This window comes from Triticum urartu, chromosome 6A (genome assembly GCF_056163025.1).
Source record: "Triticum urartu cultivar PI428250 chromosome 6A, HENAU_Tu73, whole genome shotgun sequence".
Lineage (NCBI taxonomy): Eukaryota > Viridiplantae > Streptophyta > Magnoliopsida > Poales > Poaceae > Triticum > Triticum urartu.
In genome coordinates this window covers 391,132,971-391,147,326 of record NC_141878.1, presented here as the reverse complement: position 1 = coordinate 391,147,326, position 14,356 = coordinate 391,132,971, and positions in this window count along the sequence as shown.

The following is a 14,356-nucleotide window of genomic DNA, read 5'->3' as shown; positions in this document are numbered from 1 at the left end:
CAGTAATGATAACATCATCTTCCTTGTCACCAGCAGCCTTCACTGGAGTTGACTGAGTATCAGCAGCTTTAGCTGGGCTGGACAGCTTATCCTTAGCTGGGACTGGACTTGTCGGTTTATCAGCCTAAACTGCTGTATCAACTTCTACTTGTTCAGTAAATACATGATCTGGGGTTGGCAGGTCGTGAAGCGTGGCATCAGCATTTGCTCCTTCCGGTTCTGGAATTGTCTCCGGTTAAACAATCACATGGCCGTCAAACGGTTTATCTACACGACCCTTCTTGCTGGGTCTGGCCTTGGCTCTGAAAGTGAAAAGATGGCACGCCCTATAGGAGCCGACAGGATCCTCCGGAAATAGCTGAAACAAAAAAAGGTCCGATCCTAAAACTCCCCACCCTGATCCCCTACTCCCTGCACAACACACGCATCCACCCCCAACTGGCGACGCGCCACCATCCCGCCCCCAACTACCGACCGGAGACACCGCCACAGCCTCGCCACTAACCGCCGCCGACTGCCGCCACCACCAACCGCCATCGACCGGCGACGCCGCTGCCGCTTGTCGGCAACAGGAGACTCCGTCGCCACCTACCCTGCTCCCCAACACCTTAGATCCGGCCACCATCGCCTTCTTCCGCAAGCCGCCACCAAGGATCCAGTAACCACTACTGCCTCCTCGCGGCGCCGATGCGGTTCCAGTTACCACGATCACCCACGCGCAAGGATCCACCTAGGGCCGGCAAGCCCCACTCTCTCAATCCCCTGTCCATGATCCCCTATAGTGGCCTCTTCTTCCTAGCACTGCGCCCCTGCAACGTCCAACAACAACCGTTGTGCAGTCCAACATCGTCTCCGCGAGCAGTGCCTCCTCACCCGCTCGCTTGTGTAGATCCTTCATGGGACACCGTCTGTGTGCTACTCAGCTCTTCCTACACCTCCTCCTACTACCAACCACTGCAATGCATGATCAGGAGTTCCATGACAGGCCATGGGTGCTACGAGAATAACTAGATTTTCACTTTAAATAGGGAGTTCCATGACAGGCCACGGATGCTGGTCGTCGGCCCATCCATCGTCGTCACCAACCTCCACACAAGTAGCCCCGCCCCTGCGTCTCCGGCCGAATCGACCTCCTGGTGAGGCCCACTACGACCTTCCCGAGGAAGGTTCATCCTTAGGGTGGCTACTGTAGAGGGCTGCTACAGAGAGCGGCCTCCGATCCAAGAGATGGGGGTGGGCTCCCATCCCGACGACCTGTTCTACATCAGAACGGTGATGAGCACAACAAGGTGCCCTTTGGACAGGTCTCCTCCTTTGTGCAATTCTCTGGCCTTCCTCTTGTGCGATACAAGCACAATTTTCATCTCTAGACCTGAATTGCAACACATGCTTGAATTTAATTGCCTGCATGCAATCGTCTAGAGGTCAAACATCTCTGAACCTGAGCTCTTGCTCTGTCCCGAAGAAATATTGAGATGCTGTCATTGTGGTGGTTACGTTGGATAGCATAGCGCAGTGGTGGAGGCTTTGCCAACATGTAGACTGGAAAAAGAGAGAAACAAAAACAAGGAAATGGTGTTGAGTTTAGAGAAGCGAAAGGATAAAATTTCGGCATCCTTATCCCCCGATGCACCCTGCATCCTCCATGTAGTAACACTGCTTCTAATACTTTTGTTTTTCATTCGTGGGAAACAGTATACTACTTCAACGGTGTCCCATTTCTTCCATTTCTTCTCTAGTCAAAATTGACTTTTCTTCTGAACAAAGGTTTTTTCAAGTTCCTCTTCTCTTCTTCCATCGTAAGTGTGAGCTGTGTGAAAAAAATTAGCCTCGCCCTTCTGACCTACTAGCTTTATGTGCTACTTTTTATTAAACAATGATACTAGCAAATGATTGTAATTAGCATTACAATGTCCCAGTTTTTTGTATGATCAAGTTGTACTATATTGGAGCATTTATATTTTTTAGTGTGTATCTCCCAGAAAATTCAGTCATAAAAATACAGAAGTTCAGACTGTTCTGCAACTTAGAATGGCTGCAGGCCAATGTTTCTATTTTATGTAGATATTGTAGGACTGTAACCTTTTTTTGCAAGGCCCTCTGGTAGCTAGAAACTTGTTTTTTCTGTGGTTGTGATAATGCTACATAGAGTGGGGGAGAAAGTTCTACTTCTCCTGTGCCTGCACTGCTAATAGTATAAATATAAATATCAATTTAGGAATTCACATAAGTTTGGGATGCTTTAAAAAAGGATATTGAAGTTAATTTACCAAAACAAATGATTTGCTATGCAAAAGAACATGAGATGTTTAAAAAATAAAGGAAAATGAAAAGTATAAATATAACTATCGAAAAACCATCACAAAAGTTTGTGTGTTAAATGGCGTAGAGCGTTAGAGCAATAATTGTTAACAGAGCCTCACCCATAAAATGTAACTCTAGAAGTTTTCAATAAACCAGAGAGTTTGAAAATAATGGGAAAAGAAAAAAGAGACACCTACTTGTTTGTATAGATTCACCCCCATGGATTTCCTCGTTACTAAACATATTTTTACGTATTCAAAAAAAATCTTGTGAACCATCGCCAACATGGGAAAGTTGTGTGTTTTCAACAGCTTTCCATCGGTATATCATTTGCTCAATTCCGGTGGGTGGGTGGGGAGTTACGGGCAAAAAACAACACATGAAAAAAGAGTGAAGTTCAAATTGACATGGCCCAGAAGTTCAACTTCTGCACATAGTGCACCTCTGAACACTCTGTTTTGGCGATGAAAACAGAACGCATGATTTCATCATTTCCAAAATTTATAGAGAAAATGGAATTTCCCCGTTCTACAAAAAAACCTAGAGGTTCAAATTTAAATTCGGGAAGTTCAATGTTTATTACAATATCAAGAAGGTCAAATTGAAAAAATCAAGCAGTTCAAAAAGTTTATAGAAACAAAATTTTCCTTCTTTTAAAAATAAGACCTAGAAATTCAACTTTAAATAATTGAGCAATTCAATATTTGTTACATATGTACTCCCTCCATTCCAAAATATAGTGCGCTCACGCTTCCCGAGGTCCAACTTTGACCATAAATTTAACCAACGAGATCAACTGCGGCGGGAGAAAAAATTATATAATTGAAAACTTCTTTCGAATACGAATTCACTGATATTATTTTTGCTCCCGCCGCAATCGCTCTTGGTAGTTAAATTTACGGTCAAAGTTGAAGCACGTGGATAGAGGAAGCACTACATTGTGGAATGGAGGGAGTAGTACTTTTCCCGTTACTAATGAATAACACCAAGAAGTCCAAAATTTAAAAAAATGACGTTGTTTAATGTTTATAAAAATTCAGATTTTCCCCAATGCTAAAGATTAAAACCAAGAAGTTCAATTTAGAAAGACGGAGTAGTTCAATTTATATAAAAAACACAAGTTTTCACGTTACTAGTGAATAAAACTAAGAAGTTCAATTGAAAAAGGCGGAGCAGTTTGATATTTATTTGAAAAAATGGATTTTTCTAGTTACTAAAGAATGAAACCAATAAGTTCAATTTCAAATAACGAACAAGTTTGATGTTTCTAAAACAACCTCTAATTTTCACATTTCTAAAAAAAATACACAATGAAGTTCAAAAAAAAGGGTAGAGCGGTTCAATGTCTATAAAAAACTCAGATATTTTTACATAACCGGGAGAAATTTAGATTGATAATTGCCAGAAATTCACGTACTACACGGTGTGCATTTTGTATTAAAAAGGATAAAAAGGCAATGTCCAAATCTTTTGTTGTTATAAGTTCAAGTCCTCCAAAAATTATTGTGAGAGAGGTTTGTACAAAAGGAATATCATTTGTGCAACACTGACGAATGGATTAGAAAAGTACAAACGAAAATACGTCACAGAAGTTCAACGTGAAAACAGCAAGAAGTTCACCTACTATACTGAATGAATTTCAGATGAAAAACTTTCAAAATCGTTAGTAAAATCTGAGTTTTAATGTCATTGGTGCGGCGCAACTGGTTCAATGCTTGTTACAAACCCAAAGAAGGTCACTAAAAAAAGCATCTCAAACAATTTTATAACAAAGATTTTCTCTCTTAAAATAAACCTAGAAGTTAAAATTTTTAAATAGAACGGCTCAATGTCTATCAAAAAGTAGGATTTTTTCCGTTACTAAAAGAAATAAAACCAGGAAGTCCAATTTAAAAAGATGGAGAAGTTCGATGATTATAGAAAACTCATATTTTCCTTGTTATTAAATAATGGAAATAAGAATTTCAAAAAATAAATAACAAGAAATTCACCTTTTAAAAATAGTGCGCTTCAAAATTTCATACAAAAGATTAAGAAAAAACCAGGAAGTCCATATTAAAAAGATGAAGAAGTTCGATGATTATAGAAAACTCAGATTTACCTCGTTATTAAAGAATGGAAACAAGGAGTTCAAACATAAAATAACAATAAGTTGAACTTTTAAAAATAGAGCTCTTGAGAATTTATTAAAAAATGATTAAGAAATTCAGATTAGTAATCAGAAAAAACTCAGATATTTTCACGTAACCGAGAGAAGCTCAGGTTGATAACTGCCAGAAGTTCACGTACTACATAGTGTGCATTTTGTATGAAAGAAAAAGAATGAAAAAGCAAAGGCTAAAAAAATGTTGCTAGAAGTTCAAGTGCTTTGTCCGGGGAAGTTCAAAAAATTTTGCGAGAGAGGTTCACCTTGTATTTCCATGTTCAAAAACACAAAAAAGAAATTGTTTTTTGCGTTTTAAAATAATTCTCTCAATCCACAAAGAAGTTCAGTTATTATTTGGGAGCAATTTGATTTCAAAAAGAAAATACAAAATTCAAATTATAAAAATGGAAAAAGTTCATGTACTACATGGTGTGTGTTTAATATGAGAAAAATAAATTAAAAGGCAAGGTCCATTTTTTTGTTGTTATAAGTTCAAGTCCTCGGTCAGAGGAAGTTAAACAAATTATTGTGAGAGAGGTTTGAACAAAAGAAATATCATTTGTGCAGCACTAACGAATGGATGAGAAAATTACAAACGAAAATACGTCACAGAAGTTCAACGTGACAACAGCAGGAAGTTCAACTACTACACTGAATGAATTTCAAATGAAAAACTATTAAAACCGTAGTGAGTATGAAAAAACGATCAACACGGGAAAGTTGTGTGTTTACAACAGCTTTCCATCGTTATATCACTTGCTCAATTCCGATGAGTGGATGGAGAGCTACGAGTAGTGGATGGAGAGCTACGAGTAGTGGATGGAGAACTACGGGCAGAAAAGCACGTGAAAAACAGAGTGAAGGTCAAGAAGACATGTCGAGAAGTTCAGGTTCTTCACGCGGTGCATTTTCGAAGAATCTGTTTCGAGATAAAGGCAGAACGAACGATCTCGCCATTTTCGAAATTACTTGAAAACGGCAAGGAATCACAGAAAACCATCAACATGAAAAAGTTTCGAATTTTCCGTAGCTTTTCACCGGTATATTATTTGCCCCAATCCGATAAAGTTTGTAAAAATTACGGCAAAGATACGGTTTTAGCCATTTTCAAAACTGACATAAAACCATAATGAATTAGGAGAAACAATATATACAAAAAAGTTTCGCATTTCGTCAAGCTTTCCAATGCCTTATCATTTGCTGGATTTGAACATACGGTTAAAAATTAGCTCGAAAATACGAACTCGGTGGAACTTGTACCGTTTTCTAAATTACTTTTAAATCGTTCAAAATTAGAAAAAACTTTTAACATGAAAAATTAGCACATTTTCATAAGCTTTCCAACGCCATATTATTTGCCTCAATTGGATTAGTCGTTTATAAATGGCATAAAAAGTACAAACTCGGGTGTTCCATTTGCGAAATTCTACAATTTTTTGAATTACTCTTTAACCGTAGGGAATTAGATAAAACTTTCAACATGTGGAAGGAGCGGTTTTTCAGCAGCTTTCCAACGCCATATTATTTGCCTCATTCCGATAAACGGTTTAAAAATGCGATAGAAAATATGATTCACGTTTTTTGTATGAAGAAAAAACGGTTTTCAAAACTGCTCTTAAACCACTTACATTTTGCCAAAAATTTAACTTGGGTCATGATACTGATGTCCATAGCTTTCCAACGGTATGTCGCAAGCCCCATTTGGACACCTTTTAGCTGAAGTTCAACCTAGTACTCGGGGAAGGTCAGGCACGTTACTCGGGAAGTTCATGCTCTAATCAGAATATTATTCTGATCCCGTGATCAGAATAGTGTTTATATATATAGCACATAAGTATAAAGCGTCAAAAAGAGAAAGCTTAAGGCATTTACCTAGGGATGGTCTTGAAGGGCGGAAGCTGTGTGGCAGTTGATTCGCCGGATGATGAAGGTGGCGTTCCCTGATAATTTGAATCGGATGGATTAAGAGGCTGTCGGAAATAACCCGCCTTAGGGTAAGAAGTATCGGAAGTATTTGAGACCTCAGATCGGCGCTTCCAAACTGGCATGTTTGGTAGACCGGCTGAAGTGACTACTTGGCCGCTATGTCGGGTTGTGCAGAGAGCTTCGTGTTGCTGCTTCTTCAAAAGAAAGTTTGGGTCCAAGTGAGCTAGGGGGTGAGAAAATCTTACTTTACGGACTGCTTGACAGATTTTTTGTGTTGGCAGAGGGTCTGAACCGGAGGAAAGGATAATTACCTCTGCGTCGTCAGCTTGGCTGCCCTCAGCGTCATCCTGATAAATAGCATTGTCAATGAGGTGTATGAAAAATGAACCAAGAGAGTCAAGTTCTACCTCTACGTCCGGTTCATCAGGGTCATCATCAAGATCTAAACCGATGGGTTCAGTTGCCTTCCTCTTGGCAAGTCTCTTAACAACCTTCGTCTTAGGTCGAGGGGCCTTAACCGTTTTCTCCTATGGTTTCTTTTTCTAGAATGAGTCATCACCCTGTTTAGAAGATGGGCAGAGCGTATTAAAAGTTGCACAGTTAAGAATACCAGATATAAAGCGGAGGCAAGACAACTCTTACAGCTGGCGGTTTGTTCCGTGTGTAAAAGGGGCTTAACCCAGTCTTGCTATAGACAGCTTCCAGTTCATTCAGCATTTTCTTGACAGACTCAGTAACTTCATCATCTGTTAGCTGAATGTCAATATGACATTGATAGTCTTTTGAGTCACCAGTATACTCGCACATTAAACCGGAGTGGCGATTTAATGGCAAGATACTCCAGGATATCCAACAACGAACAAAGTCTACCCCTGTTAAACCGTTGGCCATGAAAGCTCTGAGCTTGGCGAGTTGTGGTGCATACGAGGCCCGTTCCTTGGCAGTCAGTCATTGTGGAAGTGGATGTGTGTTGGTAAGCCGGTGAGCACGGTAACCCGGCAGAGGGTTTTCATCTTCAGGGGAAGTATCCTTACAATAGAACCAAGTTTGGTTCCAATCCTTAGGATGACTGTGAAGTTTGGCGTGAGGGAAGCTAACATCCTTCCTTTTCTGAATGGAGACGCCACCAAGTTCAGTATTGGGCCCGTCTACGAATTCAGTGCGACGGTTTAAATGGAAGAAATCCCGGAACAGCTTGACAACCGATTCTTCTTGTAGGTAGGCTTCACAAAACACCTGAAAGTTGCAAATATTGGACACAGAGTTGGGTGCAATATCTTGAGGGTGGATCTGAAAGCTGGCAAGTACATCACGGAAGAACTTGGACCCAGGCGGTTTAAAGCCACGACTCATGTGATCAACAAACACTACTACTTCGCCATCTCTGGGGGTAGGAGGGTTTTCTGGACCGGGGACTCGCCACTGGATTTCACCCCGGTTCGGTAAATTACCAATTTTGACGCATCCATCCAGTTGCTCCTCAGTAACCCGGGAAGGGACCCAGTTACAGGCATAGAATTGTTTGGCCATTGCAAGTGAAGAGCTGGAAAAGATTACTATCGGTTTACGATTCATGATTGACAAGGTATAAAGCGCAACAAGTTAAGAAAGTAATTTAAGCATGTAAGATTGTGAAACCGGAGGCTGATGCAGTTATAAATGGTAAAGCGACGAGCGGTTTGCAAGGGGACTAATGGCATATGATAAGATTATTTTCTACAAGGATAAACCGCCTACGCAGATAAGGAAGGTATAGATCTGAGGCAAAAAATGACTTACTAAGGAAAAACAAGTTTCACAAGATCACATTGGCATTTTGGATCTACCACAAGTCAGGAAAATAAAACGATTTAGACCTAAAAAAGTTGGTCCTGGAGCAGTTCACAAAAGTCCAGATCGGTTTTTATGCGTATAAGGCTTGGTTTGATAGCCAAGATAAAGACTATTATAGCTACCGCACAGAACACATCAAGGTTGAGGTCTGTTGTGTATGGACTGACAAAGAACGCTATGAACCCATGTGAACCCTAAGTGGATCTACAGAGGAAAGAGGGAAAGATCTACCGAAGTGGTTGAAGCAGTAGAGGTGCGCCGCGTTTTTCTGGTGCGATCAGGTTGATGCAGCGGCCGATGGTGAGGCAGAGGCGAAGCTCGACGACGGCGGCGGCGCTCGGGTGTAGAAGCATCGCGAGGTGGAAGAAGAGAGGAAGAGGCAATGGGAGGAAAAGGAAAGGGATCTTCAGCCCTATTTATAAGGCAAAGAGATAAGCGACAGGCACGGGAATCAAGGAGCCCAAAAATGGATATATAACAAGGTTGTCGCCTCGATTGTTGAATGCTCATTAATAAAGGGTATCTTCGGCTTTAATGAACAGGTGATGTCACGGTGGTTCACTACAAATCTGGAGGATGACGTCATGGTGGTTTACAAGATTTATGCGAAGGTGCAAAAGGAGGAATTTTTCGAAGTGTTGAAGATTGACATGAACAAGTTCAAATCAATCTGGGGCCTAATGTTGGGGATATTACTATTAAGTATAAAACGGCCATAAGGGGCCGGGTTATGTTCACAAGGAGTTAGTCATGTTTGAAGCCTATGAAGACAAAGATGGTGGCATTTTATGAAGGCCCAAGGCCCAAAGGCGGGTTAAGGCCTGTAGACATAAACCGACATTAATATGTAAACTTGTGTTGTAAGATAGAAAGAGTAGAGACCCAGCTAGACACGTTTCATGAGCCGGCCTCCGGATTCTGTAGACTGGCGGGCGTTGACCTATGTATATAAAGGGACGACCCGGCGGCGGTTTAGGGACAACACACAATAACTCAAGAGCCAGGAAAAGCGGATTCGCTCCCTGGTCATCGAAACCCAAGAAATTCCATCACAACTGGACGTAGGCTTTTACCTTCACCGAAAGGGGCCGAACCAGTATAACTCTTGCGTCCCTTGTCCGCTTTAACCCCTTTTAGCTAACCCGTCGCGATGGCTCCACGACTAAGTCCTTCCACGAGGACATCTGCCATGACAAAACCACGACAAAAAGCATTAGGAAAAGTAGATACGTTGGAGACGTATCAGGGCCATAGGTTTCACTAGAGGCTGCTCTCTTGAAAGAAAATAATACGGTGGGTGAACAAATTATTGTCGAGCAATTGATAGAAAAGCGCAAAGTTATGATGATATCCAAGGCAATGGTCATGAATATAGGCATCACGTCCGTGTCAAGTAGACCAACTCCTGCCTGCATCTACTACTATTACTCCACACATCGGCCGCTATCCAGCATGCATCTAGAGTATTAAGTTCATGAGAACGGAGTAACGCCTTAAGTAAGATAACATGATGTAGAGGGATAAACTCAAGCAATATGATGAAAACCCCATATTTTTACCCTTGATGGCAACAATACAATGCGTGCCTCGCTACCCCTACTGTATCACTAGGTGAGGACACCGCAAGATTGAACCAAAAACTAAGCACCTCTCCCATTGCAAGAAGAACCAATCTAGTTGGCCAAAACAAACCGATAATTCAAAGAGAAATACAAAGATATTTGATAATGCATATAAGAATTAAAAAAAGACTCAAATAATATTCATAGATAATCTGATCATAAATCCACAATTCATCGGATCTCGACAAACACACCGCAAAAGAATATTACATCGGATAGAACTCCAAGAACATCGAGGAGAAGATGGCATTGAAGATCATAGAGAGAGAGAAGAAGCCATCTAGCTACTAGCTATGGACCCATAGGTTTGTGGTAAACTAGTCACGCTTCATCGGAAGGGCAATAGAGGTTATGTAGATGCCCTCCGTCATCGAATCCCCCTTCGGCAGGGTGCCGGAAAAGGCCCCAAGATGGGATCTCACGGGAACAGAGGCTTGCGGTGGTAGAAAAGTATTTTCATGGATGCTTCTGGTGTTGGGGGAATATTTGGGTATTTATGGAGCAAAGATTAGGGTTAGGAGGTCTACGAGGGGCCCACAAGCCTAGGGGTGCGCCCTAGGGCTTGTGGCCTCCCAGTAGGTCTTCTGGCCTCCTCTACAAGTCTCCTGGGTTTCTACTGGTCCAAGAAAAATCACCATAAAGTTTTTTCCCGTTTGGACTCCGTTTGATATTCCTTTTCTATAAAACTCAAAAACAAGGGAAGAACAGAAACAGAAACTGGCACTGGGCTCTGGGTTAATAAGTTAGTCCCAAAATAATATAATATAATATAGAATAGAATATTAATGCATATAAAACATCCAAAACAGATAATATAATAGCATGGAACAATCAAAAATTATAGATACGTTGGAGACGTATCAATTATTCACTTTTCTATCAATTTCCCAACAGGAATTTGTTTACCCACCATATGGCCCCCATGTCTATCTTTATGATATATTAAAATCATAAAATACCTTGCTACAATTTTTTTAATTTTTTAATTTCATGTTTTTTATCTCTATCACTATGAGATTTCATCCTTGCAATTAACCGCCAAGGGATTGAAAATCTCTTGTTTGCGTTGGGTGCAAGTATTTGTTATTTTGTGTTTAGGTGCTTCTAATGAGGTGTTGCGTGGTTCTCCTACTGGATTGATAACCTTGGTTCTTAACTGAAGGAAATACTTATCTCTACTGTACCGCATCATCGTCTCCTCTTTGGGGAAATCCCAACGCAACTCACAAGTAGCACAGAGCAATAGTAATAACTTGAACAAAGACATAGTATTAAAGCGTAGGCATGGAGTAGCGATGGATATTTTGATGAGATTCAATATGTAACTCTCACAACCTAGAGCAACACAAAATAGCTCCCATTCATCAATCATATGTAGGCATGTATTCCGTATATAGTCATACGTGCTTGCGATAAGAACTAGCATAACATCTTTTTTCTACCCTCCTGTGGTAGCGGGGTCCTAGTGCAAACTAAGGGTAATTAATACGCTCCTTTTAGTAGGGAATCAGAACAAAACATTAATACATAGTGAATACATGAACTCCTCAAGTTAAAGTCATCCCCGTTGATATCCCAATTATTGTCACCTTGGTATCTAAGGCTCAGAATGATAACAGGTGCATACAACTTGCATGTAAGATAAGCATCTCAATGATATTCATGAAAGCATATATGTTCATATCTGAAATCATGGCACTCGAGCCCTAGTGAGAAGCATTAAGCAGAGCGACATCAATATCAGAGCATAGTGGATATTAGGGATTAAGCCCTAAAAAATTGACACAATTACATAGGAAATCTCATCCATCTTGGTCTACCTCTAGTATGACTACAAAGGAATTACTCACACATGGTGGTGAGCATCATAAAATTGTTGATGGAGAAGGGTTGGTGATCAAGAAGGCGACGAATCCCTCTCTCTGGAGCCATGAGCAGACTCTGGGTTAGGGGTCCCGACGAAGAATAGGAGGTGACAATGGCTCCATATCGTAAAACGCAATGAAACTTTCTCTCTTATTTTTTCCCGAGAAGGCGTAACTTATAGGATTGGAATCAGGCTAGGAGGATTTCCAAGGGTCCCACAGGCCGGACCAACGTGCGCCTGGGTAGCTCTCCTCTGGTAATTCTTGACACCAGTGGTTTTTATACATTCCGTAAAAAATATCTAAAGTTTCGTCCAATTTCGAGAACCTTTTATTTATGCACAAAAATAACACCAAAAAAGTCCCGCTGAAAACAGCGTTAGTCCGGGTTAGTTTCATTCAAATCATGCAAATTAGAGGTTAAAACAAGAGCAAAAGTGTTTGGAAAAGTAGACACGATGGAGACGTAACAGAGCACACCAACCACTCGGAGCCCAACAGGGTGCTTTTGCACAAGCTTAAGAAGATCGCCCTCCATCTCTCCGAGTGGAGTCGGGGACTCTTCTCCAAATCTAAGCTTCATCTCCACACTGCTCTCTTGGTTATCCTTAATCTTGACATTGCCCAAGAGGGCTGCTCTCTCTTCGGGGAGGAGCTTGACCTTCGCTCGAGGCTCAAAAGAAGGGTCATTAGCTTGCCAGTGCTTGAGAACTCTAAAAAGAAACAATGTGCAAGAATGCCTTATTAAATAGAAGGGGATGCAAAAACAATTCACCATCAGATAAATGCAAGGAGAAGAAAGAACTATATCCATAGGCTCAAGCACAACCATAGTTGAGTCACTGAGCACGAGCTAAAAGAAGAGATGATTTATGTATATTTATCAAATGTGATGGCTAAGGGGACCCTGAGTGATAGACTTTAATTGGGAGAATCTTGACATTGGCATGCAAGATTTGCATGAGCTCGTCGACCCCATCAACTAGGAGGAAGTGAGGGATGCCATCAGTGATATGCCTTGTGACAAGGCTCCCGAGCCCAATGATTTCATGGTGGCCTTTTTCAAGAAATATTGGGACATTATTAAAGATGACATCTTATGAGTAATCATCGGTTCAACTAACTCCATGCGGCCAACTTTCATTGGTTCAACTCTGCCAATGTCAATATTCTACCAAAGAAGGATGGGGAGAAATGGATCTCGAACTATAGGCCAATTAGCCTCATCCATGGGATTGCAAAAATCATTGCAATGGTCGTCGCCCACCAGCTCAGGCCCCATATGAACTTGCTTGTCTCCAATGCTCAAACTGCCTTTATCAAGAGGAAAAATATTAAAGATAATTTCATGTATGTGCTAAATTTTGCTTGTTTGCTTCACAAAAACAAGACCCCATCCTGCCTCTGCAAGTTTGGAATTGGGCCGCGACACTTCTTGGCTCCTCCATCTCCTCGTGCATCATTGTGAATAGCATGTTCGACCCTCCTCCCTGATATGTCCATTTTGCATCATCCTTTTATTGTCGAGGAACGTAGTAATAATTCAAAATTTTCCTACGTGTCACCAAGATCAATCTAGCAAATGCTAGCAACGAGAGAGAGGGAGTGCATCTTCATACCCTTGAAGATCGCTAAGCGGAAGCGTTACAAGAACGCGGTTGATGGAGTCGTACTCGCGGCGATTCAAATCGCGGAAGATCCGATCAAGCGCCAAACGGACGACGCCTCCGCGTTCAACACATGTACAGACCGGGGACGTCTCCTCCTTCTTGATCCAGCAAGGGGAGAGGAGAAGTTGAGGGAGAACTCCGGAAGCACGACGGCGTGGTGGTGATGGAGCTCGCGGTTCTCCGGCAAGGCTTCGCCAAGCACTACAGAGGAGGGGAGGTGTTGGAGAGGGGGAGGGCTGCGCTAGGGGAAGGGTGCAGCTGCCCTCCCACCCCCCCTCTATTTATATGGGGAAGGGAGAGGGGGCCGCCCCCCTAGATGCATCTAGAGGGGGGGCAAGGGGGGACTTGCCCCCCAAGTTAGGTGGGAGGCGCCCCCACCCCCTAGGGTTTTCAACCCTAGGAGCCTTGTACCCTTGGGGGCGCACCAGCCCACCAGGGGCTGGTTCCCACCTTTTTTCAGCCCACTTGGCCCACCGGGGCAGGTGGCCCCACCCGGTGGACCCCAGACAGCTTTTCGTGGTCCCGGTACAATACCGATAACCCCCGAAATTATTCCGGTGACTGAAACAGGACTTCCCATATATATTTCTTCACATCAGGACCATTCTGGAACTCCTCGTGATGTCCGGGATCTCATCCGGGACTCCGAACAACCTTCGGTAACCACATACTATTTCCCATAACAACTCTAGCGCACCGAACCATAAGTGTGTAGACCCTACGGGTTCGGGAACCATGCAGACATGACAGAGACATCTCTCCGGCCAATAACCAATAGCAGGATCTGGATACCCATGTTGCCTCCCACATGTTCCATGATGATCTCATCGAATGAACCACGAGGTCGGGGATTCAATTAATCCCGTATACAATTCCCTTTGTCCATCGGTATGTTACTTGCCCAAGATTCGGTGGTCGGTATCTGAAAGTGAAACTATCCCTGGGTGGTTTTGGTAATTCCTAACAACATATAGCTCATTGAGCTCATGC